This window comes from Manduca sexta, chromosome 26 (genome assembly GCF_014839805.1).
Source record: "Manduca sexta isolate Smith_Timp_Sample1 chromosome 26, JHU_Msex_v1.0, whole genome shotgun sequence".
Lineage (NCBI taxonomy): Eukaryota > Metazoa > Arthropoda > Insecta > Lepidoptera > Sphingidae > Manduca > Manduca sexta.
The window spans coordinates 7,428,002-7,455,967 of NC_051140.1; the positions used below are offsets into that span (position 1 = coordinate 7,428,002).

Consider the following 27,966-nt stretch of genomic DNA (forward strand, 5'->3'; position numbering starts at 1 on the left):
GCCACACAGAAAAGACGTAGGGCGCAGTCGTGTCACGGACGGGGCGCCGCGCCGTCGTAATTTTTAAAAACATATAGAAAAGTCGTAGCACGGAGTTGACGCTGGGCGCTGCGAGAGATGACCGTTTCCATTCAGCTATCCGATTTTGACACGACAACATGTCTTCTTTCGAAGATGAAGATGGGTTAGCACTGGTGTATCTCGCGTATATACAAAGGTTAATTGCAATACTATGGTCGATAATAATTATAGAGACCTGGATGATTTTCAATTAAACTACAAAATATAACGTTGAATACATAATTGTCCCGCATATTCACTTAATATACAATGATCTTCCTTCTCTAAACACCCGCAACTACTCAAGGTCGCAGGTAGTTTTGTGTGACAGTGACGCGCAGAATACCGCCACTCGCGCTCCACACCGACCGCACCCCCGTCCATCGGCGCTCGCGACGATGCCCCGTCCTTTCTGTATGTTTTAGAACAGGGCGCGCGTCATGTCCGCGCCCTGAGTTTTCTGTATGTTTTGCATCACGACTTTTCTATACATTTTGTAGGAAAAGGGTCGCGGAAAAGACATATGTCCGCGCCACCGCCGCGTCTTACGACTTTTCTTTCTGTCCAGCTCATTAGAAGGGTAAAGTTTAATAAATATAACGCCATTCTTACACTTTTGAATACTGTTTTCTACCTACGTATAAAATGTAAAATGTTCTGTCCCCTTAGAATGTTCCAAAAAACGACTCGTAAGTCGATGTCGTTTGATTTTGATGTTTTTGATTGGTCGAGAGGCCTATGCGTCGGTCACGTGTTAATCTCTCAACCAATCACGACACGGAGTGGTGTCGTGTTATTTTTTTGCCACATTCTAAGCACACAAATCTTTTATTAAATCAGCAAATTATATTATTTTTATAATCATCATGTTTTCTTATGTTTAATATGTCTTGCAATTATACAATAAGTACGTATGAGAAATACATTTTATTTGTTTAACTGAACTTCCAGTAAAAATTCAAATTTTATGCTGCTTAAAACTGTTTGCCAAAAAGTGTTACTGTTGTGTTTAAGAGTTACTCAATGAAAATACAATAGCCAGTTATTTTCCATGAAAAATAATATGTAATTTTTTTAATTATATATAAAATTTAATACGACGAAATTTTAAAGGCCGAAATATCCATGATTATTAATTATTTTTACGTTTTTCTTTCAACTGCGAGAACTAATCACTAACTAGACGTGAATTTAAATTCTTTACTTGTCAATACTTGTTTAGTTACCCAGATTAAAGGTGAAAATAAATGTATGAAAAATGGACCTTAAGCTATAACCTTAATGTGTTATTTAGCAATTAAAATAACAATTTTTTTAATGTTTTAGAATATGCAAAATTACGAAAAGCTATTGAAGTTACGTATGTTTTTTTGCATTCCCACAGCAATTAATATTTAAGAACATTATATAAAAACTTCACTTGATGTAATAACGTGTTGGCAAGGCTGATTAAGAATAAAAACTTTTTAACAAAAAAATTTACCACCTTGAAAAACCATCAAAAAACTCTATTAAATATATTTTTTTTAATTTAAATCTAACATTGTTCTTTTTTCGTATATTTTTTATTTAAATTTACTCAGCTTAATAAATCATTTTGATTAGGTACAGATTTCAAAATTAGCAACCTGTATGATAATTTTAAATAGTTTCTGCTTAAAATTAAAATCTCCTTCTCCTATGAAATCGGTTAAAAAGATGCAATACGAGCATAAATTTTAGTGTAATATAATTGTATTAGTTAAAAAATAAGTTAAATAGTGTATACTTATTACCAACGTATGAAATGAAACGTTTTTTTCATTCACAGTTGGAGTATAATTTGTACATCGTGTAAAACCACAGGAAGGCATTTTATTTATAAAATTACAAAAAGTTTGTAAGCCGACTAGCCGCGACAGTGGTTAGAGGTTGACTAAGTGAATGTCGGGCAATTACCTTGCTTTCGTCTTGCCAGTATTGAGCTCGAACAACGTATCTATGTTATAAAAACTTCTTAGGTTAGGGAACATCAATAGAACGGATCCTATAAGGATTTTTTTTCATTGCTTTGAATGACCACACAAATTCACTGTTCGCCTGATAGTAAACGATACGATCGCCTATAAACAGTAGAAACCCCATCGAAAACCTTGAGATACAAAGTATTGTTTGGTATTCCACTGCGCTCGCCATCCTGAGACATGAGATGTTAAGTCTTATCATAACCAGTAATTACATTGGCTACAATGTCCTTCAAACCAGAACACAATAGTGACTGCACACTGCTGCTTGGTGGCAGAAATAGACATTGCGGTGTTGTCTTCCCAGGCGGACTCTTACATATAAGAGACCTACCACCAGTAAACAATCAGTTCATTGATACTCAGGAATGTGTGAAAACTCCTAATTGTTTCATGAAGAACCTTATTTAATTGTCCCTCTGCACGCTCTAATAAGTATGTAGTTCGTAGATTTGTAATAACAACCTAAAGTATATTTGTCGAGACCGGACATTACAATTTCACTACTAATATCTTTGATGCGTAGTAAAGCGCTACACCAATGCTACCCAAGAAACACTACACTACTAATGTAATATCAGTAATGTAGTGTTTCTCACTCACTACACTACTAATGTAATATTAGTAGTGTAGTGTTTCTCGGTATTGAGGTAACAGTGTTTGCTCGATGCCTAATAGTAGGTATCCTTTGCAAACTAGCAATAGTCCGAATAAGTATATCTTTAGTCTAAAATATTTGCACGTTAATAAGTGGGAGATCATGATTTTAATTGTACTGCCTATTTATTGTAAACACATTCTAGCAAATAAATCTTCATTTAATTTTATTTCATATGTTAAATTTGCTATTTAAAAAAACTAAAACAAAAACAAGAGGCTTGGAAGCAGCACCAGGTCAATGTTACTAGATAGAGAACATTCTCGTAGGTTCATTTAGATTTCTGATTAGAAATAGAAAATTATATGATATACACTTTTATATCGACGGTTGAAAGGCTAAATGACTTTAAAGACATTTTTTGGCGACAATATGTTTTCATATATATTTTAAATCAAGACTTCTTTCTATGTTTTTTAACTTAGTTAAAATTGTTCGAAAAAAAGTCGCTCAATCAATTAGCCTTTTAATCGTCGATATAATTTACTAGTTTTTGTACGGAATTTTGCCCACGTGTAAGATTTTTTTCGGAATAAAAAGTAGCCGGTGTGATTCCCAGAGTCTCAAATTGTTTTTGAAACACGTTCGGTAGTTTTTGATTTATCGAGTTCATACAGACAGGTGCGACAGGGGATTTTGTTTTATAATATGTAAGGATACAGTTTGGAATGTGATTATAATATAATGTAGTTTTAATTATTACGTACATTCGATAATTGTATAACAAAACCGGAATTTCGTACAAATATTACTCAAAGTTTGCTCGAATCGTTAATATTTTTATTTATTTTTTTCCAAATTATTTTACAAGCTATGCTACATTGCTATTTTACATGTTGTTCGCATAGGATGACTTGGGGGGGTGGGGGGGAGTTTCGGCTTTTTGCTACGTAATTCTAGGTAATAGGTATTAGGTAATAGTTACAGCCTTTTTACGGTAAAAAACCGTGCTATCGTTGCCGCCTTTCCCCGGTCTTACAGCACAATGTCGACACTCGGGAGTATCTACAAGTTACCTTCAAACCGACACAGATGACCATAGTAATTTTTAGCGTTCCGTACCTTAAAAAGAATCCTTATAGAATTACTTTTTTCCGTCTGTCTATCAAGACCGTTTTTCTTAGAAACGCGTAGAGCTAACAAGTTGAAAGTTATATTAAATATTCGAACTACGGTATTTAATAACACAAAAAGCGGATTTACTATTAAAAAAATAATTGCGGTTAGTGCAACAACTGTGTCTATGGATCGAATGGCGAAGTTAAGTTTGTCAACTTATATACTGGGATACATTACTAATAAGTTTGTATGAAACCTTCAGTGCGCGAGTCCAAGTCACATTCGGTGTTTATTTATGTTTTAATCACTTTCAATATGCGACAAATTATAAAATACACTCTACAATTACACACCCACAAACCTACAGGCTCACTACACAACTATGTTACAGCAATTTTATGATACGGAAGAATAAATACTGCTAAAGCGAATTTAGATTTCATTTTAGATAACAAATATCCGTCATATTATGTCCTTTTCGTTGCACGAACTAGTAGAATAAAAAAAATATTGTTTGCCATTTAGTATTCTTCGTAAATAAGCCGTTAGGAGATTTGAGTCTGATATATTCGTATGTATATAGACTGGTTTTGCGTAACAAACATTACGTGCTTGTATTATGCTTAATATAGGTATACGAAGTAATACTACGAACTAAGTATCTTCCCCTGTTTAGGCTAGTTAATAAGAAAAAATACGAAATCGTATTTTGGTAATTAGTTCACCTTTTTATTACTTGATCAATTTCAATATCACTGACAAATGCATCAGATTAATCTTAGTCTATATATATAAAAATGAATCTCTATTTCCCTTGGTCATCGCATCACGCGTGAACGGATGGAATAATTTCGCTAATTCTTTTTTGTTGTGTTTATTATTGCCAGGAGAAGTTTCTTATTAAAGAAAAAATAAGGAAGTTGAGCGGAACATTAGAAAAATTAAGGTAACTTAACGACAATATTAATTTTACATATCTGCAAGTTGTGTGAAACTGTCAGCGATTGACAGAATGCGCGCTACAAATATACTTCAACATAGATGAATCGGTTGTATAACATAGAGCATTACAATAATAAACATTACGTTTTTGATTTATATTTTGTTCTACTAATTAAGCTAATTTGAAATCAATATTCATAGTTAAGACAGGACAACGTCTGTCGGGTTAGCTAGTTATATTATAATGCGAAATCTAGGAAATGATTGTTGCTTAAAAGTAAATGCAGAATGTGCCGAACAGATATGTATGAAATACGTCATATAAAGGACCATATCTTAATATAACAATTTTTTATCCCAGTGCCAATACATTGCGATTTTTATTCCAAAAATTACTTTAAACGCAAAAGGATGCGAGTAATACTTAGTTAAACAAATATCTGTAACAAATCTTATGCGGGACCTTAGAATGATTCAGAAAGATTTTGCAAAATCGGCCTCGGAATTGAGGACAAAGTTGTTTTTTACGGTACAAGAGTAGTTACATATACCGTGTGTCACGTAGACCTTATGTATAACTCGCAAAGAGATTTGCACGTGAGATTTGGCAGGAGAGGCGAAAAAAGCCGCGGTCACGGTTAATTGCATTTTGAGATTACTCATCAGGAACGAATGATAAATTTAGAAGCCGTATCATAAACTAAACGTTATGACTTAATTTATAGTTTGAATGTTTTTTTAATAAAATACAATTAAACGCACCCTGGTAATAGATTTGGATAATGTATGACTCACAGATAATCTAAATACTAGATTAACATAAAGGTATTACATCTCGGAAAAGTACATCGGATCTTTTTTATTGGGTTGTATTTTATTTATCTTTATTATATTCAACCAATATTTATCTCAAACTGGAAACTCAGTTCAATGCTCTCTGAAATCATTTGCACTAAAAATTCGCTATGAAACATGACACAGGAATTGGAGGCGGACAGACGATGTTGCAAGCCAATCCGGTGCGTGTTGCAACTAGTCTTACCTTTCTAGAACTATGCTCATTAAACGGCTGACTATTGGGAGTGAGTGACCCAGTGTATTTACACCATTTTTAAAACGTATCTAGAAATTCAATATACGACTTTTTTTTTATAACATTAAAATAAAATTAAAACCTAGACACTGTTGCCCTACTTGGGTAATCATCGCAGAACTTAATACTTAAAATGCAGTTATACAAGCTTTCTTCGGACACATTTCTAGGAGAGGTGACCAGTCTGTGGAACTTGTTGTCGTCTAGGGAGAGGTTGAAGGCACTCGACCGCGAGGAAGGACTCCTATGCGCTGGACCGATCAAGTATAATTTGCCGTGGACCGTCCCGTATATGAGTGCACCAGAATATCCTCTAACAGAGAGATATGGCGAAAGACCATGAGGCGCATTGCATCTGCTTCGGAAAACACTACATAACGACCACGACCACTCTGTCAAGAGTGTTACGACTAAAAAGAAGAAAGAATACAAGTGATCTTAAATGTTGTTAGCACTAAAAGGAGGTGGATATTCAAATAATATTTCCCGAAGTAAAAAGGAAAATTCAGACAGTAGAATATTCCGCATAGTCTCGTCTGCCACCAGTCGGTCAAGGTGACGACAGCACGCGACCATAATTTGCGCTTGTTACGTCACGCTCTGATAACAAATGTAAGAGGAATTTAAAAGTAAATTCCTGTCAAACTTTGTACTTGTGAAGGTTAAGTTTACAAATGGTGGGAAACGTCAACAGTTTTACTAACGGAAAATAATGCGCCAATAATTACAGTTATTATTAATTATATACTTTTATAGTTTATGAACGACAGCGAAATCAGTCTTTACTGAGACACTAGTGTGTACATATTGGTATATGCAAAAACTGCATAATTAATCATACAGAATAAAATATTTCTTAATCCATTGACTTACTTCTCGGAAACAATAATATTGAACACCAACATTAATAGGTTAAAACAATATATTATAATTATAACCACATAGTATATGCAAGGAAGACTCGACTTTAATTCTCCATCATTCATCATTTACTTCTTGATATTTTTATCTGGCAAGGAAATAGGTATACTATAAAAAAACACAAAAAACTAACATTTAGCTCTTAGTCTAATTGTAGTTTTTATCCTATGTCATTATGTTTACTCTTGGCTTTTACATAAATTATGCAAATCATTGATGAATTATGAATACATTGATTCAAATTTATCACGAGTCACATTGCACGTGATTTGAATAGTTTTATTCCTGTTTTGTTTTTGAATGAGTTTATTTCATCGTATTAATAGATCACCTGGTTTTATTTGGCTTCCAGTCGGGTAAAAATAAGGCGTAAAAATAGGAATGCAGACCGTGGTATAAGGCAGGAAGAACGCCACGCCGAAGAAGCTTACGAACCATACATAAAATCATCCCAATGTCCACTGGACAGTCTATGGAAAATCTTTACATCGGCTTACGATCCAAGACAAGTCTACGATCTTCGAATCTAGTACGAGTTTGAGATCTCGTGATGGAAACGGAAGTACCGTGCCGACTTTAAGCACACGGTGCCTACAATTTGCTGGCGGTAGGATATATTTTATATCCGCTCGGATAGCGACTATTGTAGACAATGTGTTAAAACCCGCCATAGTGGCCCACGTAAGTGTGTCGCGTTCCGGGATCAGCCTATGTATACCCGGCTCCAACAGGCCGGTATAATTATGGTCGACTGCCCAGAGGTACTAGGTTACTAAGTATATTTTTCATTTATTTTATTTTCAATATAAATTGTCTTTGTTTATATAAGCTAATTTAATTAAGTGATAATTAAATATTCTCATGCACCTTGACTTGTCATAAGTGCAACTATGTTCGCCTACGTGATGAATAAAGCATTTTTATCTTTTTTTCATCTTTTAGGTAATAGTCTCTCGTCAGTCGCTTATCATCAAGTGCAGTGGGGTGACTTTCTCGTGCCTATTTAAAAAAAAACAATATAGCAAATTGACATAATAGGTAATTATGTCGTATTAAAATACTAATTGTGCAGTAGTGCATAAACTGTTTTCAACCGAGAAAAACCCAATTATAATTATTGATACACTTTATAGTCAAGAAATAATTGAAAGCTAGTCATAATACTTAATTATGTTTTTTCCCGATTAAATTGCATTTACTTAGAAACTGTAACTTAATCTGGTAGTTCATCAGAAAATAAAATAAACACATTGCGTTGAACAAAGACTCCATTATCCAATGTACTGTTAATCGGGAACTTCAAAAACTCAAAGTTCGTGTATTGTGTTTTTTATGGAGGATAGCAACGTGAGAATAGTATATTTCCGCGATCAACATTACCATTATGGAGATACGCTGGCTACTCAAATAAATCCCCTATATGTTTTACAATATAGTTTCTTGTTCGTTCTTCGCTGTCAGAAACTGATTTCCGAACTGAAATTTAGTATGGAGAAAATCTAAAATCGTGGTAAGGACGCAAAACTTTCCAAGCCAGAAAAATATACAATGGGAATAGGACGAACGGGTCTCAAACAATCTCCATATTAAATTTAATTGAAATCCTTTCGGTTGTTTTTTGAGTTTATTGCGTTCAGACAGACGCCGCGGGGGACTTCGTTTTATAATATTTAAGGATAAACTTAATTATTTAAAAGTTTATGCTTATGTTGGAAGTAAACGCAGAATTTTGTAAACGGTATAATATAGATTTATTATCCCGAAAAAGTGGTAAATGGGTTCTTCAAGCGCGCGAAACTGCAAGCACAACCAAGTTATAATATATTCTGACCAGCATCAGCCCCGTCCTTTTTTTCCGCATAGCCATTCGAGATTGATACATCTCCGACTGCAATTTTTTTATTGCCTTGGAAGGCAAACGACCTAACTCGACCTGATAGTAATTGGTTATCGTTGCCAATGGTCGTCGATTCCACCGGTACAGCCTAGCCGCAATGAAAATCTTTTTATAAACCTTTTGGTATCGACAAAAAAGTTCTAATATAACATTATTAAATGCTTTATATGTAACGGTGCCGGTAACTGTGTTTTTGATTTATGTTTTGTTAATTAATGCAATACAAAGTTTAATCTTTCTTACTAACATTATAAACGCGTAAGTGTGTGAAAATTTTTGGATGTTTTTTAGAAGTAAACGGAGTAACAACTGAACGGATTTAACAGAAATTTGGCACACGGGTAGACTATGTCCTGGTTTAACGCATAAGTAACTTTTTATTCCGATAATTTGCACTAATGGAAAATAATGGAACATATTTTTTAATTTTAATATATGGCGCAGGTGTTATACAGTGTTTTAGGGATACTTTAAATGCGGACAAAGCCGCGAATAACACCTAGTACTGGTAATAAACTAAAATTATTTTGTGACAATGTTTCAATTATAAAAAATATATTTCTTTAAAGCGGTCAACTAAATTTGTTCATTTTGTGTGGTATAACGTAAACTACAATAGACGTGCACTATTTTTAGACTGTAACGCATATTAATAAATAACTATTTATAAGTAATTGAATAAATATTTTATAATTTTTTGTATACCTGTATTCGTACATACCACATGTCGAATTGTATAACCTGTATTTTAAAGACTTCAATCTGGATAGTAAGTACTATACTATAATTTTTTATTTAAGTATAGCTTTTATGAGAGCTCAAAGATATAATTTTATTAATTGACGTTCAATTTTCGAACTACATTGGGTATACCGTATAGTTATCATTATATTTTACATCGTATTGACTTGCATCACCTCATCATCAGGTGAGCAACCTTGGCCCGAAGATACGCATTTCATGCATCAATTGATGCGTAAAAATATTTGCCGAAAAACGCAATGAGTACAACATTGACCGCGCCTTTTTTACTGTAACTGTAAGGTCGTGAATTGCCAAAGCGAAGATGACACGTTGCGAAACTTGCCTAGCAATCTATCTTCGGAGTGACAGCATGATTCACGCGTACACCTTGTACAGTTCTCTGTTCAAAGTATATCGTGTGACATGTGCAAACATTGTATTATGAGGACGCTTTATTGGTCTTATTGTAACACGTTTGGTCTATGAACCATGTCGAGGTTTTGAACTTGATTACCATAATAATGAATATTTGTGTTATTTTTTGGAATCTTAAAATAACATTAGTTGCTGTGGATTAAAATTGATTACTGATAAAGACTAGACATGATAGCCTAGTTAGAAACGGAACGAATGTCTGAAGATTCAAAGCCTAAGAGTTCTTAGGGCTCATACACACAAACACGATACGACGTCGTCATACGACTTGACGTCGTTTCACGACGCGACATCGTATCGTGGAAATCTTCGACGAGCAACGTAACAATTCACGACACGTCATTGCAACGCGCCACGATGCACGGTGCGACGACGGTTTTTAAAGCGTTATATTTCTTTATAAAATTACTGCCGTTATTCATAATTGAAAGAAATTGATGTATCCAATATCTTCTGTGTACCTGTTTCTTTTATAGGCGTCTTCTTAATACCAGGAGGAGAATACGTCTTACGGTCCATTTTACGAGATTAACTGCAGCACCGTATTGACGTCGCCAAGCCGTGCATCGTGGCTCGTCGTAGATTTACACGATACGACGTCGCATCGTGAAATGACGTCGCGTCGTATCGTATTTATGTGTAAGTGCCCCGAGCCCTAAGGCACACACTTCTAAATTTTCGAAGTTAAGTGTGTATCGTTTACTTTAACAGTAAAAAAAAAACAGCAGGAACCTAAATATCTAAGAATTCTCTATAAAAATTTCGAGGGTATTTGACGGCTGTCGACCCCTATTAGGCCAGTTATAATAAGATGTTGTTAGAGCCCTATACCCTCTCTCTCAGTAGTAGAGGAGGCCTGTGCTCAGCAGTGGGTGGTATATAGGGTCATTTGGTCGTTTTAATAAATAAAATCACGTCCACTCTGCTATCGTCCATGAATAACGAATATTTCACAAAAAATCCTAGTTTCATTTATTGATCATTTGGGAGTTTAGAGCAAATATTGAGTATGCATGAGTGTATTTTTGACTGAAAGTGTGATTATGCCTTTGCGACAACTTCTCTTAGAGTAGTAGTAGTGGCAGTATGGCGTGTAATATTAAGATTACTTTTTATTGATAATTATGTTGTTCCAAACTTACATTTTTTAATTTCACATCTAAGGTTCGAGTAACTTAATGCAAAGTGTTATTTTAAAAAAGATAAGTATATTATGGTTTCAATAAGTAACGTAATGTCAAAATTATCCGGTGTAATACAGAGCTCGGTATTATTGTTATTATTATATATTTTATAGTCTGTTAAGTTATGGAGCTTAGTAATTAGTTGTCTATGTCTTTCCCTTAGCATGATAGACAAACAAAGATATAAACAGTGCCTCATCTGAATCAACGTAGGCACGTTTCGTTGGTTTTTATTTTACGTCCGTATCCGTAAATAGCTATGATATAATGTTACGCGAACAAGTGCTTTAAGTATTGTTTTTAGGGCTCTTTACCCGATGGCAACGAAGCCTGGTTATATATTAACTTCAAAGAAATCTTAAAAAAAATTCAAAGAAAAAAATAGGAGGTAGGCAAAAGTGGCGGTGCCTTCGGAATACCTCACTCACTAATGATTTGCAAGCATTTTACATGGACTATTGTCAGTGGCATCCGGCAGTGCTCTCTACCCCGGTAGAGTCGGTCTGTTTAAATACAATGTAGTTTTTTTTTCATATTCGTGCAAAGTGACCCCACAGCAACTGGTGGTGTGTGGGGTGGGGTCCCAAAGAATATCATCTCAAAAGCGATGATTATCGACAGTCGATATAATTATGCCGGCCTTGTAGAAACGGATATTCACTTGCCGCTCCCGGAACGCGACACACTTACGTAGGCCACTATGGTGGGTTTTAACACCTTGTATACGGTAGTTGCTATCTGGCGGATATTATATATCTTAACGCCAGCAACTAAATTTTAAGCAGCAGTTATATTATTTAAACAATTATCGCTGTATGTTCGATCTTTTGAAGAGTAATAAGTCACTGGCTGATATAAAAAAAATGGATACGGAACATCCCGTATTCAAGTCTAACTACCACTTGGCCGCTTCGTCATTAGCAAAGGAGTGGTAAGATATAAAAAAAAAAACTTTAATGAACTGTGTATATTATAACTTCTTTTTGTTTCAGCGTGCTATTATTAGTCGAATCGTACGTATAATTTAGTTATATGTATAACATACCAATTTTAATTTATGCGTCCATCAAATGCCGAGTAAATTATTTTTTAAATTGCAATTTACATCTGGCAATGTATAGGTGACCATGTACAGGAGCTTATAGGCAATTGACATTAAGAACGACCAGAAATAAATCGTACTTTTAAACGTGAATGCGAATTAGTACCGTTTTAACCCTATTTACCCGTGATAAGGTATTGACGTCACGAAGATGGATTGCCGTAAAAAGTAAATTAAATTTATTACTCGCTCTCGTCATCTCAAAACATTATGTTGTCTCATAAGGCCATCTACAATGGACCATGATGTCCTTCAAATCCAAGCGAAATTGTTGGTGGTAGAATAAAACAATGCGTATCTACCGAGATGCACTCTCAGATACACGAGAGACCTTTCAAGTTATTTACACATTTTTTAACAATCTACCGTGTAATTAATACTTGGCAGTATTGTCCATATAATTATTTTATTACGTCATAAATTTCGTTCAAAATAATTTGTGTGCAATCTGAGTTTTTACATAAAATACTAGTACTTAGGTAATTTGGCTGTCTGCGTACCGACTCGGTCAAAGATTTTAATATTGCGCGTAATAACTTCAGTAAAGTCAAATCGTTCTGTAGACTAAATTGACCTTCAGGGCTCTGCATGTTTACTATAGACGAAGTTAAGTTATGGTCTATATGATGAATACATTTTGACTAGTAAGTAATTTGGGAATCATTTTCCAGTTAATAAAATGTGACTGACTACCTCGGTAGCGTAGTTGTATTACGGTATTGCTGAAGCCTGAGGTCTCGGGTTCGATCCTCGAGTTAGACAAAGTGATATTGGGTTATTTAACTCAGTATCAGCTAAGAGTCTTGAATTCGTGCTCGATATGGCGATAGGCTCGCCCCTAATGCCATCATGGAACAAAATACACTGCGGAAAGCGGGAGCATCAGTTTTTTATTCTTTTCAGTTGCGCCTCTGCTTTCCCTTTTGGGAGATAAAAGGCATGAGTATGTGTGTGTTAATAAAATTCTTAACACTTCGACTGACAGATAATGCACGAACAATCAGCGGCCCTATTAAATGATTTATTTAATTTACACGAGTTGCTCACGTAACATTAAATTGAGGAACATTAATACATTCACAATTACTCCTTTTATTCCCGAAGGCGTAGGCAGAGTCGCAACTTGTGCGCCTACTTTGTTCCGTGTGTTTTCTGTCCCATGAACTAATAAGGTGGCGAGCTTATCGCTGTATCAGGAAAAAACTCAAACTTCGAGCTGATAGTGAGAAGAAAATTCAATATAACATCATCCGACAAGGGATTCGAACCCACCTCAGCGTGGAAGTAATGCCGCGTACTCAGTACATCTACACTACCAAGACAGAGAGCTAGTTAATAATGACTATACTCATGTGATCCCACCGATAACATGACCATAGTCAGTTATAATTATTTTCAATTATACATCTAAAACTCAAATGATTACTTCAATTGAAATTTATATTATTTTTTAAATTTCACAACCAATTCGTAGGCGTGCTTTGGTGCTCAAAAATTATTAACTGAATCTCCTAAAAGTTGTTTTAAGTAATTATTTCATATGTTTACGCGAATGTTAGACATGGAAATGAAACTATTTTTACGAATTTTATCGCGGTTTTCATATTAAGATTTTGTCCCGACGTTTCGACTTTATAGCTTTCGTGGTCACGGAGCGGACTGAGGTGTTCGTCATCCGAGAAATCAATGCTACAATATTGTTATACAATATTGTTACATTTTACAATTATACAATTTTTTTTTGTTGATGGTAAGATAGATCTACACAGAATGAGGTCACAGTGTCTTCAGTGTTCTGACATCTAAAATCCGTAAATATAGTTTTATTTCAAAGCAGTTTTTAAAGCCGAAAATTTTAAAAGTTCAGGGTCGTAATGTAATCTATTGAATATTATAGGAAGTCTTTGTCATGCACACTGTAGCAGTACTCATTTCAAAATCAAACAAAAAAAGCACTATAAATTATATACATCATCTTTACATTTTCTTTCACAAACAGTAACCGCATCAACAGCAAAAAAACATAAATTTCTGAGAATTCTACCGAAATGTTAGACTTCTTATATATTGCAATGACTTACATTTAATGCATTAAACAACAAACTTACCCTGGCGCAATATAACGCAAAAACATGGCCTGCAACACCGCGCGACGTCAGATTGCCGAAATGTCGGTGAATGTTTCGGAGACGTGCGTGATCTTTTGTACCGGTATATGGAATAAGCAGACACTGAATTATTGCTTAGTCATTTTGAATGTCAAAAAAGCAGTTTTTTTTAAATGTGCACGTCAAAGTAACGTTCCTGCTCATGTAAAAGGAGTAGGGTGTAATAGATATTGACTGTTGAGAGATTAGCCCTCGGCAGTCACAATAATGCCGACCTGTTTGAACCGGATATACATACATATGCTGATCCTGGAACGCGATACACTTATTTGGACCACTATGGTGGGTTTTAACATCTTGTACGGTGATCGCTATCCGGCTGGATATAAAATATATCTATCACCAGCAAAATCTGGTCAACATTTGATTTAAGAGTCTCTTTATATTTCTAAAATAGATTTCTAAGATAGTTATATTTAGTTTGAACCAGTTAAATTATAATTTCGCTTCCTTATTGTTAGATGATTTTTGGAATCGGAAATGTAGTTTCGAAGATTATAACGTGCAACCAAGAAGCAAACTCTTGATCTTTATATTTATGGTTAGTAATCTGCATACATTTGAGAGTAACAACCAACGTTCTATTCACGGCCATGAAGATACGACTGCATTATAGCGATAACTTTTAAGCCATATAACGTTTTAGTTCCTATCAAAACTCAACCATAAGTTATTTTTCAGTTTTATTTATAAATAACTTGTCGGGCGCTAGAGCGTGCACTAATCCGCCACCGATAATTTTAAAATAATTACTGTTCTTTGACTTATGAGTTGTGGGGAGTAGGTAGGATCAAAGATTATTTAGTAAAACTATGGCCATTGGTTAAAGTGATGTAAGATTGATTCGCATTATAAGAGTGTGTCCAGATGCCCACCTTAATGCATCTTAGTCGCACATAATTCGCGCCTAATTGCCCATACTGCAACTCTACGTGCGCACTACTGCTATTTGTGTGCTGTTCGCATTGCGATGTGTTTATATGCAGTTATTGTATCGCAAGCAAACAACGCGTGCGTTGCGCTTGCGCATATCTGGACACACCTTTATGTACTAGCAATGATTGTAGTTTTTATTGCGTCATCCGGATCTCACAATATTATTTTATTGAAGATGACGAAGCTACTCATAAAAGTTCTTTGTTTGATATTGCTGGAAAAAAACTTCATGTAGTGCCTATAACGTGATGTTGATAAAATTAACACATAATAATTAATGTTATTTTATAACGATTTTTATAAATCTTTTTAAAATATGTTGTATATTATAATATTATTAAGAGAACACAAATATATTTTACTATCTTTGCACTGTCCATGGAAAATACAAAATACATTACATAATCAAATCACACACCCACACCTACGCCTTTTATCCCCGAAAAGGTAGGTAGAGACGGAACTTGTGCGCCCATTTTCCTGGGCACATATTCCGTCCCATGATATAATAGGGTGCGAGTCTATCCCTATATCGGGCAAAATTTCCAGACTCCGGGATGATACTGAAAAACTCTATATCAGTTTGCCCTACCCGGGGATCGATCCCGAGATAACACTGCAGTCGTAATACAACCATGCCACCAAGGCCGTCCATAAACAAATCTTCTATTCTAGAGCTTCTCTAAATTAAACATGGTTTAATTATTCTTTTAGTTTCCTTTTTTAAAATTAGAAGTACCCACACAAAATGTTCGCACCTCACGTCTCGGCAAATTGCTAAACGTTAAAACAACTTTAATAGCTATGACAATTTTTATGTGAATTTGGATTTCAATTACGCTTCTACTGTGATCATTGGTGTGAGGCAATTGGTGTACTTAAATAAGGCAGTAGCGAAATCAAGACATGTTGCACACTATTCAAGGGCTTCTTGGTATCGAGCGTGATTTCTTGAGCAACATATTTTTACTTTGAAGAAGATGACGTATTGGATGTTTCATATTTGCATGAAATGATTGAACTTGGTCCGATTTGTCTAGGAATCAATAATAAGGGGTTTTTCTATATAGGCACGGGAAAGCGACTCCATTGTAACTTATAGTTAGGACAGTGGTGTACAATCAGTATTGATTGACGAGCGTTATGTTGACGTCAGACAGGCCGCCCATCGTAAAACCAAACCATATCGGTTATGCAACTTGTTTCAACAAGCGGCTTGTTTTTCATAAAATAAGGTGTCGTTGTCTTCCATCAACGGGGGTCTCTTATAAAGACAACTAAATTTATATAGAAATAAAATGAAGTCCTGAAATTAAATGTGCTGTTTTTGCTGACCCTATACTATTCTTATATCGTTTTTGTTCCATCCCCGTCATAATTAAAATAAAATTACTTAATTAGAATAAGAATACTTAATTATTTAGCATATCATTTACTCACAAATTATTTCTTGCGAGTCATACTAATCTCATTGACACTTGGGCAATAATATAAAGACAAATATTGTAAGGCAACCTTCGTAAAAGCTAAGTGGTTGTGGACAGCGTTGCGCCACTCGTTGCGCCAGAGCTGCGCGCACACCGGCTGGCGGACCACCGGATGTACTTGGCTCTTCGCATTTAGATCTGATATAAAAGGTGCGACATGGTAATAGCATTTTGGTGTATTTAAATTTAATTTCACTAATATTATATAAGCGCCGTCTGCGCTGTCTTCTCTGAGAGTAGTAGTGGTAGCAAATAATAATAATAAATAAGTGGTAGCAAAAGAGCGCGTAAAATTAAAATGACTTTTTATTAATATTTATTTTGTTCGAAACTTACACTTTATCATTTAACATCTACGGCTCAAGTTACTTATCGTAAAGTGTTAGATCGTACCTTTTACAGGATCATCTGATAGACTACTCCGAATATAGCTAAAAAAAAATACACATATCACATAGTAGTCATTTGTATTATTAGGTGTGCAGGTTTGATTACGATGTTTTCCTTCACCGTTAAAGCAAGCGATAATTCACAAAGAATACACATATAATTTTTAGAAAAGTCAGAGGAGTGTGGCCTTGGGATTTGAACCTGCGGACATTCGTCTCGGCAGTCCGTTCCACAACCAATTAGTCTATCGCCGCTTAATAAAACTGAAATATAAATGCAATTAAATTATTTATAGTGATGGTTTGGCAATGGGCCCGGCTGTATGGGTCCAGCATAGGGGCATAGTGTTATAAAAGTATAACATGCCCGCATATGTATTAGTTGCAAACGGGGACCATTTCTTCTTGATCCCGCTCACGCGGCAGCCGGGTACGGGACATGCTCAAACTGAATGGAATATATTTAAAGAAAGTATAAATCCATCATTGTATTTGTTATACAAGTTTAACAATAAAATTGTTGTGTAACTTCATTAAAATGCATTAAACACGTTATAAAAATGTATTGTTAAAATTATCATAATTAAACACTTATGCACTTCAATTCAATATCAGTTTTGTCAGAATGTTTAGTTGCATATGTTGTTGATTAAGATAGTTATGTAAATTATGTAAAATATAAATAACTGTTTTTTTTAGCCAGTTAGGGAGTATTTTAAGTCTACGGTCTCGATATTTTTTTTTATTGTTTTGCTTCATTTTTACGTGGAACAAAATAATATTTCAAAAAATTTCCATTTAAATTATCAGAATCCTGACAGCATAAATCACTGTTAAACATATCAAAATCACACGGAGGTAAGTATTTTTTTAAGGCATAATAGCAAAACAACGTTTTTTTTTTTCCAAAATGTTTAAAATCCTGGCAGAGATATATAGATAGATGAATCCCTCTAAGCCGAATTTCGGCGACGGCGGCCAATCTCAACGGAGATCAGCCAGGTACGCAGGAGATTTTATAGTGCACAAGTGTGTGCGCAATACACAGGTGCACTCTCTGTTCCTTCACTCTCATAGTTCGGTGAGACGGCAATCCGACATGACCGGAGAGAGATCAGGCGCAGGACCAACGGCTTTACATGCTTTCCGAGGCACGGGAGTATCACACCGCCAACTTCCTGACTCCGAGCTGCGACGGAGTAATTTTTAAGATGGAAAAACCCAGTCACAATTATTTCTGCCCGACCCGGGATTCGAACCCAGGACCTCAGCGCGGCAGTCGTACTTGTACCGTGTACACTTACAACTACGCCACCGAGGCAGTCTAGTCTATAGATATATAGATTTACCCCCTTATTCATAAACGTTTTTTATCTAAGGACGGAGTAAAGCTGTGATAACAAGCCTGTTTCTCAGTGCCCAACGGCACTGAGAAATAGACATAGGGCCAATAGATGGGCCAAAAATAGACATAGTTATTATTGTTGTATTTCAATATTAGCCAATCACAACGGCCCTACGTCTACGCACTGCGAAGACTGCCATGCCGTCAGCACTGAGAAACAGACTTGTTATCACAGCCTTACTCGGTCGTTCGATAAAAAACGTTTATGAATAAGGGGGATAGACTAACGCCCGTATGCTATCCGCCTGACTAAAAATTATACGTAGGTTGTCAAATAATAGAACGACTATAATAAATATTTTATAGAATTACGGAAGAAAAAATACACATAGAGAAAATTTGATTCCTTCTGAGATAAAAGTGTTCATTATTTTCTAATATTATAGTTTAAATAATAAACTATTAGAGTCCGTATTGTTGTCTTTCTGTGGGTTAACTTGGCCAAATTGGTAACGCAAACATGCGAGTCTCCATTAGCAATGTGTTAACAAAGTACGCGACTGTGCAACGTTTTGCTAACTTACTAGTAACTATTACTTTTACGTTGCAGTTTTGAAATGGTGACCGCGAAAAGTTGCAATTATTTACACTGCTATTATTTAGTTCAGGGTCTCAATTCTCATGCCATCATGTTTACGTCATTGTTGTTTGATAAAATACACGTAGGGGGTAATAGAGGGTATTGCCAGCATGGTACAAACAATATTTTAAAATAAACTCAGCAATTGAGTTTTCAGACCAGCCTAAATGTGTCGAGTGATAATCATCTCGCAATAGAGTAGGCCACTACTTATTTTTAATATATTTATTAAAAATGTATGTGATCTGAAATCTAACAAAAAAGCCTTTTTTTAAATCCTCGGAGTAATAAATAAGTTATAAAACTTTGAAATTTGGTGTATAGGGTAGCGTTCAAATATCACTAATAGCAAGCTGTGACGTCATCGAGTGTTACCGGCCACAACACTACGTGCGTGTGAAAGAGATAGTACAGTAACCTCACCACGGCCACAATTTTGTACATAAAAATATTTCCAATACGAAAAACTGCTTTATTTTTTTACTGTATTACTATTACGTATTAAAAATTGTATAAATTTATACGGGAATCTCCCCTATTCTCATCAGTCGACACCATTCTTGACTGGATCCTATTCCGCCTACCATCAGGTGTAGTAGCCTCCATAAAAAAAAAATATGTCGGTATCTAAACCATTATGCAAGGACTTAGACGCCAGTTGAATTTGAAAAGAAAATACTTTCGAGACCAAAACTATTTCGGTGGCATTTGCATGGCGCGGGCGGTATGACACCGCTTTGAGATCCTGCGTTCGAATTCCGGGTTGTGCAGTTATATTTGGGTTTTTCTACTTAATATCAACCCGAAGTCTGGAACTTGTGCCCGATGTGGCGATAGGATTGCCCCCTATTACATTGTAGGACGGAACATATTCGGCCAAAAGTGAGGCTGGTTGCACCTCTGCCTACCTATTCGGCGATAAAACCTGATGTATGTTTGATTTAAAAACAAAAAACCGTTCTTAATATCATTTAAATACAGAAATATCATTTAATGGACAATGATTCTCAATATAAGTAGCATAAGATCAATATAACACAAAACAAATCACGTTTTAAAAAAATCCTCACTTTGAATTAGATAATATTTTTATTTTTTTTTATACCATAAATACAAAGAGTCTACGTCTGAATGTTATCCGGGACTAGTTCGGATCGTGATATCATTTCGCGGTGTAGTGTTATATGTCTATATTTGCTTATAAGCAGCATGAGGTTACGTCCTGATTAAATTTTCACGGAGGATATAAATTAGATATACTAATATTAAGGAGCGTGTACAGGTTTTCCCCTATTACATGGAACACACTTAGTGAAATGTAAGCCGGTTGTAATATACGGGGTTAAGCGTCATGCGTTTTATTGGATTTAAGACGTAATTACTTGGTGTACTGAATCTAGATAGAAAGATTCGTTTTTGTTGATAGCTCGGATTGCTAGAACGTCCATTGTTCGAGCAAAATTCCGAGAGGAGACATATTTTACAAAAATGAAAGGCTACCGTTTCTTATAAACCTTATCAATTCGGATGAATTTTGATAAAAGAGCTTCGTTACCAATTTAAGATAGTGCTGGTACTAAAGACATTCGATTGCGTATTTAACATAATATTTACTTAAATTATGATTAAGATTGGTATATTGGAATAGCATTTGCTTAGTCCTTACAAATATCAATTGGGCCCAGTTATGACAAAATGTATCAACCCAGGTATTATCCAAAAATAAATGATTAATATTCAACACGCAATAATCCAACTATAATTCTTTACTGTTCAACAAAACACGACAAGATCTATTTATATCTGATATAAAAAAGTATATGAGAACTAATCCACACAATTTTTTCTACAGACAAAAACCCACTTGTAAAAAATACTTACGCGAATGTTCGACGTTGAAACAAAACTACTTAACGGATTTTTTTTCATAAATACCGTTAAGTAGTTATTTTAATTATGAAGTTCAGTTATTTCAATTTGATTATGTAGATTGTCTCGGTGGCGTAGTTGTATCGCGGTACGACTGTAGTTCTCAAATCTTTGGTTCGATTCCAGGGTCGGGCAGTGATATTGGCCTTTCTACTCAGTATCAGATCGTTATCTGGAATTAGGGCCCAATACGGCGATAGCGATTCAGAAATAAATAAAATAACGCAGAAGTTAAACAAAAAATAACCTTAGGAAGTCACGTATTCTCTCTCGCATGCACAATATTGTGATATGCATAAAAATAATATCTCAATCAATATTATAAATAAGCTTTATGGCAATTAATTAGGCACAGAAAACTTTGGAGTAGTTATTTAAAAATATATATTATCCATATGTTAAAACTTGGACAAATATTATATTGTATGCATTTTTATGAGACTGAAAGGTTAAAACAAACTTCAGTGATTTTTTACGTTTATAGTAACGCACGCGATACCTTATACCGATATGCTGTTAACTAAGTTTTATTTCTTATTAATAATTATACATTTATTTCCTACATAATACCAAGACAAATTATAATTTGCAAACGAATTATTTACATGCTAGAGCGATTTTGCGGCGGCGATAGCGTAATTGGAAGTGGATTGGACTGCCGTGACTGATCTCCGCAGGTTCAAAACCCAAGGGCATGCAGCCCTGACTATTCGAAAGTTACGTGTGTATACTTTGTGAAATATCACTTGTTTTAACGACGAAAAAAAAACTTATTGAGAAAACCTGCATACCTGAGAAATTCTATAAAGTGCCATAATATATATAAACTGTGGTCTTGTTGTGTCCATCTGTTATAGGAGATGCAATTGTAATAGTGTATATGTATATGTGAAGCTATATGTGTTTCTATATTGTAATCTCTGTAAATGGTCCTGAATAAATAAATAAATAAATAAATTCTTTAAGAATTTTCAGGGTATGTGACGTCTGCCAATCCGTAGTAGGCCAGCGTGGTGGACTAAGGCTTAATCTGTCTCGATAATAGAGGAGGCCCGTGACCCAGCAGTGGGACAATATATAATACAGGGCTTATAATAGAGATATCCTAAAATATGCAAAGTTGATTTGTATCTTAAAATTACTGTAAAACATTAAATAAGAATAACACGCACTAAACAATTTACAATTACAGAAACAATGAAACGAATTTACAAAAATATACACAGATTCACTATATACTTGATTAATATAATATTTCGATCCTGTAAAAATACACAGTAAGATTTTTATTCCAGAAAAAGACATTCACGCGGGTGTAGTCGCCAGAATCACTTAGTAATATATAATTAATACAAACTCCATAGATTCCGCTGTTCCGAAACAGTTCTGTACTGACGTAAAGAGTTCGCTAGACCGTTTGGTCGTGACGCAAAAACAGGTTGCGAATGATCGTGCACGATCAAAAGTTCGATAGCTGGTTGCAAAACCATCCGAATGGTATTCAGCGGTAAACCCACTGCTAAACAGGTAATTTTATCATCAGATGGAATATATGACATTTTCTATATAATAGAAAACTGATTGTATATAAGGGAGGTAATTATTAATGAGGAGATGCATTCCATGATTACTTTATTTTTTATATCCAGAGCTACAGGAATTTTAAAGTTTTTTTTTAAGAGTTTAATTTAATGTCGGTCTTGTTCAAAATTGGAACAGTCATCTCCAAAGTCCAAAAAGATGTCATATCTAAATACAAGGGTGAGTATGAAAGCAATAATTCATGAGATCATTTCAAACAAATAATGAACACAATAACTGCTTTCGTAATATCAATCCTAAATTCTAGGTTACAAAGCTTTAAATATTTTGATTATGCCGCTTTATGAAATATCTAAAAATGTAAATTCAACTACGACGTTAACGAGACATTCGTGTTCACACGCTCTTGTTTAGAAAGACTTCATTAAGAGGTGACGAGAGAGCTGAGATAAAATAGTTTGCGAATTATTACTGTAATTCAATTGCAGAAGATGCTCAGTTGCATTTTTTTACGGAAGAACGCAATTAGTTTGGTGCAATTCGATAATTATTGGAGTAGGACTAAAGATAATTAAAATAAGATTTTACACATAACAGATTTAATTGGTTTCTATGTCTGTTTTCGTGAAATAAAATGAAATAATTTATGTAAGCTCAAAATATTAACAAGATGCATATAAAAGTCAGGTAATGTTGTACTAGTGTAATTATTTAGGGTAAACCATTCCGAGGCAATTCTTGCGCTCTCAGTCTCCACATCGAATGCACGACCATGTGCGCGTGGATATTTGCCGCGGCCCTGGGCATACAGTTCACATTTATACCTCATGGTTGTACCTACACATTGAGGCCTATGAGGACTTGCGAACTTTTCCCCTCCTTCTCTCTTCCGCCCATCCTAAAAGACGGTTTCATCCTTCTCCCATACTTCCCTCCCTGAACTATTCTCTCCCAACTATCCTTCGGGCCCCTGCAGTCGTTAAGTCGGGGGATTCCAGTATCTCATTCGCAGGTTTCCACCACATGGATAGCAGGGACGCCTATTAAAAAAAACAAGGCTCGGCTAATCAGCCCGCCGAACACACATACGAAAGTCATTAAACCAATTAACTCGCGCCTTGGCACCGGCATATTATAAAACCAATGTCTAAATAACTTAGACAAGTGACATTGCTGTTATTGTTGTGTTGCACGTGACAGAAACCTATTACAACCCTAATTAAACCTGAAACTATTTGGACGTATCGTATGTAGGCCTTGGTGGATCGTATTACGGTAAGCATACATATTTTGTACAGTAAATTATGACGTCTTGGTGCTAATGCAGTCGCGGATCTGCATAAGGGCTTTTTGGGCTATAGCCCAGGGCCCCATGGATTTATGGGGCTCCCGCCGCCCCATTAAAACTACTTAAGGCTAGAGCATTTACTTGTAACAGAACATCGAACACAACGATCGATGTTTTGTTTTGGTTGGTTATAAAAACCAATGAGCGTATCAGTGTAACATTTTATCGAGCAAGGGCACAAGCGAAGTGAGATAGGCGAAGAAGAAAGAAATGTTACAGGTTAATGCTGATTCGCTTTGAGCCTTACGTCGAACGTAACGTCAAGCATTTATAGGAATAGTAAAATTCAAGGAAATGCTTTTGGAAACTGAGCTTTTGCCTATACCGCTCATAGAAACAAGTCTAGCCTAAACGCTTCTTTAGAAAATTCTGCATTTACTTTTATGCGACTTAGGAATTATTTAGTGCTTAGAATATTTAGAACCCATTTTCATTCAACAACTGGTGGTAGGTGTCTTGTATGCGAGGCACCAACTGGGTAGGAACCGCAATATTTATTTCTACCGTCAGCAGTGTGCATGTACTGTTGTGTTAGAATTTGAAAGACTGTCGCCAGCTTAATGGGCATTATGAGACTTGACATTATAACATAATATTATTATGTCTTAGTATACCGAGTGCAGCACAATATAATATGCTATGCTTTATCATACAAAGTTCTAGAAGGTATTGCTACGGTTAATGAGCCTTCGTATGACTTAGGATCAGGCAAGTGGTTTATTTGACTCGTTCTGTTGCAATAAAATACACACACTCACTACTTTTATCTCCGAAAGAGAAGGCGGAGGCGCAACAGGTGCATCCATATTCCGGCTAGCGAATATAGGAAACGAAATAGAAGGCGATCCTATCGCCATATCGGGCACAAATTCCAGACTCCGGGCTGAGTATAAAAACCCAATATCACTGGCCCTATCCGGCAATCGAATTCTATACTTCAGCGCTTCAATCGTTCCGTATTACTACTACGCCACCGAGGCTGTTAATAAAAATACGTAATATACATTACGCCCAAGATCAAGAAGACAATTTCAAAGCCGGATATAGCTTATCCTACTAATATTATAAATGCGAAAGTTTGTGAGGATGGATGTATGTATGTTTGTTCCTCTTTAACGAAAAAACTACTGAACGGACTTGGATGAAACTTTACAGTAATATTGGTTATACATCAGAATAACACATAGGCTCCAATTTATAATGATTTTATGTAGTTTGGTCATAATATAACGATATATATCAAGAAAGTCGGAAAAAAAATTTACGGAAAACTCCATCACGCGGGCGAAGCCGCGAGCAAAAGCTGGTAAATTATAATACTTTAGCTTCAATAAACACTCATGACTTTGAAGATAAATTACGTATGTGCCACATGTTAACGAACTTGCTAGATTTTAATGGTTTAAGTACACCATCCACGTACGTTGAAAAGAGTGCTAAATAAATAAAAATGACACGACGAAAGTAACATTTTAAAACATTAATATCTGTTAGCGTATTCAAATATAATTATAATATTGTCATTAATTAAGTTTGTAATTTTCATAACTAGGCTTTATGAAAGCTTTTTAATATATTATGAATTTGTTTTTATAATAATGTTTTATATTTGTTTTTTTTTATTATTTTTTTATCATTATACGTTTATATATATATATATATATATGAAAAGGATTCTTATGTTTTACGAACATGAGTATAGTTCAATGGCCAATGAAATAAATTCGTAAGTTCTAGTTCGTGTTTTATTTAAGAGCAGTCATGAGTCGTGACTATTAGACGGGTAAGTAGCTCGTCTTGCTCAAGGTAAAAAAATATGAGAGAAAAATGTAGTACCGACGTATGTATGGTAAACAACAAAAGCGTCGTCAGTTACTCGAGATTGGAGATTGCCTGTAGAATTAATGATGAATGAAAAACCGTGGTCTAAGATTAAGTTCAATCGTATTATGATTTCTTAATGATTTTTTATGTTTACGCGAATGTTGTGTCGTGTTATTAATGTGACACGTGTGGTTATCGTCCAAAACAACACTGAAATGAAATAATTTATTTCGATGTGGATTTGGATACAGTATTTTTTTTCTCTACTACCAGCTCAGAAAGTTTCTACTAGAGAAGAACGGGTAAGAAACTAGTGTTACCCTTTTCAAAATCAGTTGAAAGCTTCAAAGTGGATACAGTATGTGATACGAAAAATGTTACATGACGTTTTATAGGGATTTAGTTTAAAGCAGCTCATTTCATCATCATCATCCGCACGATGTCCGTTGCTGAACATGGGCCCTCCCCAAAGATTTCCAGATTGACCTATTGGAAGCGGCAAGCAAGCAGCTCATTTATTTGATTGCAAAATAAATATTTTTTAATTCAAATACACCATTGCACCAATGCACCGTGATGCACTATATGCACCATTCTCTCAGGAGTCATGAAGTAATTTATAGTACTTTGATATAGCAAGCGAAATGGTAAAGTTTTCTCATAATAAAATTTTCAGTAATGTTTATGAAAATAAATCATATTTATCACTCGATTATCAATGAGATCTATGTTCAAAATTATACAATAATGTCATAAGACCATATTGGGGTTGTCATTGTTTATAAACAATGTAGTTCGTGAGAAATATAGCCGGTTTTGTGATATTGTTTGCGTTTTAAATCACTGTAAATTATTCTGACCTGGAAAATATATTGACAGTGGCAGTAATATAACAATTGTATGGTTTTATTCTATTGAAATCGAAAGTTAATTTAAAGCAAAAAAGGACTAAATAGTGATATGGATTCCAGAGTTTGGAGTTTTGGATATGTACCCACTATATGTCGTGTTACTTACTTACAATCCAGTAATCAAAAATTGGTTTACGTATGATATGAAGCATAATGAAGTTTATAGAAATATCTTGCAACATTTTATTTCGTTATAATCTTTTATAACGTAAAAATATATGTATCGAAACATAATAATTTAATGATTTGTGAAAATAAAACAAGTTGATGAACTTACGTCTCTAAATAAAAAGTAATAACGTACTGTTTAAAAAAACATTTAATTTAAAAAAAAATATCATATCAATTAAACTTCATTCAGATGCACTCACTGCCTATTAAGTTCGAGTGAATCAATGTAAAACGCATTTATTGTGAAATGCACATGCTAATGAAATAATCAAAACTTGTTCCATGCTTGGCATTTTGTCATAGCGTTGTCGAGATGTATTTATATACAAAACATTTCATGTTGAGGCTGAATCTCGGTTAAGGTTACGCTTCGTTGGATTTTGGGACAGCATCTTCTTTTCTTACATTATTACTAGTATAATATACTATACTAGGTTCTGGTACTACATTACTCCTGATAGTGATAATTTCAGCCCCAATGTATAGGGTTTGGCCGACCCAAAACGCATCGTTCTGAAACTTTCGTTTCGTTGTGGGTACCTGAATGACTGAGTTTATACCAGCTGGCCCAGAACGACACCTTATAGAATTCTGCTAAATGATTTGTGATTATAACAAAAAAAAATCAAGAATTATAGAATTTTACTGTAAAAATAAATACTCCCGAAAGTACGCGAACCTATCTACACGCATAAAATATGAAGTGTGTAAAACAATTGCATAAAGTCAAATAAGCAATAAAAACAAATGTCCTTGACATAGAAAAAACCGGTGCGGAGGGAAAATATTTTTTTCTAAAACAACACCATTTCCGAAACTAGGGGTCAAGGTTAGGTGGCGACACTCACCTCAAGGTCGTCCGAGGGTCGCGGTGCGCGGGAGTGGCACAAGAGTCCGTGGTTCGTTCACAACTGAGAACTTGGAGTGCGCGTGCGCCGGCCTGCTATTTCACAACTCCCGGTGTAGCGGTGTCTTAATATTTCAAAGTGATTGTAAATCGGAAAGGGAATTAGATTTTAGTTGCCATTAAAATGGTTAAATGGTTGCTTGTTAAATAGAGAACATCAATATTTAGTAATTGAAACAATTGAACAAACAAGTTACAGGATTTTAAAAATATTAGCACAGGTGTTACACTAATCACTAGCAAAATGTTTTATGACTACAGTACGTAATGT

At 35.0% G+C, this 27,966-nt stretch overlaps 1 protein-coding gene across 1 annotated transcript in view; it reads right to left on the reverse strand.

Moving 5' to 3' along the window:
- The window catches only part of LOC115453539 (elongation of very long chain fatty acids protein 7), an 83,180-nt gene extending 55,480 nt beyond the window's left edge, over positions 1–27,700 (reverse strand). Inside the window, exon 1 of the mRNA XM_037443594.1 lies at positions 27,637–27,700. The gene's annotated coding sequence lies outside the window, so the exon portion shown is untranslated. The remainder of the gene's footprint in view (positions 1–27,636) is intronic.
- Between the last annotated feature and the right edge of the window lie 266 nt (positions 27,701–27,966).